Consider the following 2,282-nt stretch of genomic DNA (forward strand, 5'->3'; position numbering starts at 1 on the left):
GGGGTGTATTTATATAGGTGGGGGGGATTACTTGGGGTAGGGGGCAAGCAAAAGAGGGAAAACAAAACAAGGAAAGGGGGGGGGCTAACCGGCCTAGAGTCCCTCTGGGACTCGGCCTAGAGCGAGGGAGGCGGCGGCCTGGCGCTGCGCCTGGCGCACGCGCTGGCTGGGGAGGCGGCCGGCTGGCTGGGCCTTTGGCCCGGCTGGCCTTGGTCCTTTTTTTTAAATAATTTCGCGCGCAGAAAACAAAGAAAAAGAACATCTAAACGAACTCCAAAATACCTAAAGTAAATTTTCTCCGACTCCTAAAAATGAGCCGAACAAAATGAACTTTACTTCGGACCTAGAATGCAATTTTTGAAAACGCGCACTTTTCCCTATCCAAATAAAAGCAAACGAAACTCCGGCAAAACCAAAATTTGACTTATTCATTAAATCTTCATTTTTCCTAACTTTGGGGAAGTCATATTATTCCCTCTCTCATTTTTTTGATATTGGAAAATAATTGAAGATGAAATAAATAAATCAAATGATCCTCTTTTCAAAATTTGAGAAAACTCAAATATGAAAATAACGAAATCTCCAACTCTCTCCGAGGGTCCTTGAGTTGCGTGAAATTTCTAGGATCGGCCAAAATGCAAGAAAATATGCTATGCATGATGATCTAGTGTATAACATTCCAAATTGCAAATTTGGGATGTTACAATTTTTGGAACCTGGTGTAGGCGCACCGATTAACCAAAAACAAGTAAAGAAAAGGTAGAAAAAATTGTAAAACTTTGTAGGAACAAGCATTGTCTAGCGTAGTATCACCCATGTGTAAAGTTTCGTGATAAAATGACTTCTGCGGTATTGTTGCAACAAAGATAAAATTGCAACTACAAACTGTATGAATAGTAAGCTTAATACGGTGTTGGTTTTGTTTTATTCGGTCAGAAGGCCACAAAAGTCATTTTCTCATGAAACCTCGCACGTGAGTAATGCACTAGACGATGCATGTTCCAACAAAGTTCCGCATTTTTTAAAACATTTTTAATTATTTTTTTGCAATTCAAGCATATTTGCACCAATGTCCTAAGGTGTATTTTCGGGAAAAAAAATCATGTTTTAAAAGCTAGAGATATACTCCCTCCGTCCAATAATATAAGAGCGTTTTTGACACTAGTATAAATAAAGAATGAGTTCATTACAGTACCTTGAAGTGGTGTTTTGTTTTGTTTCGCTAACGGAGCTCATGAGATTTTCTACTTTAAGTTTTGTGTTGTGATGTTTTGAAGTTTTGGGTAAGGATTTGATGGATTATGGAATAAGGAGTGGCAAGAGCCTAAGCTTGGGGATGCCCATGGCACCCCCAAGATAATCTAAGGACACCAAAAAGCCAAAGCTTGGGGATGCCCCGGAAGGCATCCCCTCTTTCGTCTACTTCCATCGGTAACTTTACTTGGAGCTATATTTTTATTCACCACATGATATGTGTTTTGCTTGGAGCGTCTTGTATGATTTGAGTCTTTTCTTTTTAGTTTACCACAATCATATTTGCTGTACACACCTTTTTAGAGAGACACACATGATCCGGAAATTATTAGAATACTCTATGTGCTTCACTTATATCTTTTGAGTTATATATTTTGCTCGAGTACTTCACTTATATCTTTTAGAGCACGGTGGTGGATTTGTTTTATAGAAACTATTGATCTCTCATGCTTCACTTAGATTATTTTGAGAGTCTTAAATAGCATGGTAATTTGCTTAAATAATCCTAATATGCTAGGTATTCAAGATTAGTAAAAACTTTCTTATGAGTGTTTTGAATACTAAGAGAAGTTTGATGCTTGATGATTGTTTTGAGATATGGAGGCAGTGATATTAAAGTTGTGGTAGTTGAGTAGTTATGAATTTGAGAAATACTTGTGTTGAAGTTTGCAAGTCCCGTAGCATGCACGTATGGTAAACGTTATGTAACAAATTTGAAACATGAGGTGTTCTTTGATTGTCTGCCTTATGAGTGGCGGTCGGGGATGAGCGATGGTATTTTCCTACCAATCTACCCCCTAGGAGCATGCGCGTAGTGCTTGGTTTTTGATAACTTGTAGATTTTTGCAATAAGTATGTGAGTTCTTTATGACTAATGTTGAGTCCATGGATTATACGCACTCTCACCTTTCCATCATTTCTAGCCTCTTCGGTAACGTGCATTGCCCTTTCTCACATCGAGAGTTGGTGCAAACTTCGCCGGTGCATCCAAACACCGTGATATGATATGCTCTTTCACACATAAACCT

Source organism: Triticum dicoccoides, chromosome 4A (genome assembly GCF_002162155.2).
Source record: "Triticum dicoccoides isolate Atlit2015 ecotype Zavitan chromosome 4A, WEW_v2.0, whole genome shotgun sequence".
NCBI classification, from domain to species: Eukaryota; Viridiplantae; Streptophyta; class Magnoliopsida; order Poales; family Poaceae; genus Triticum; species Triticum dicoccoides.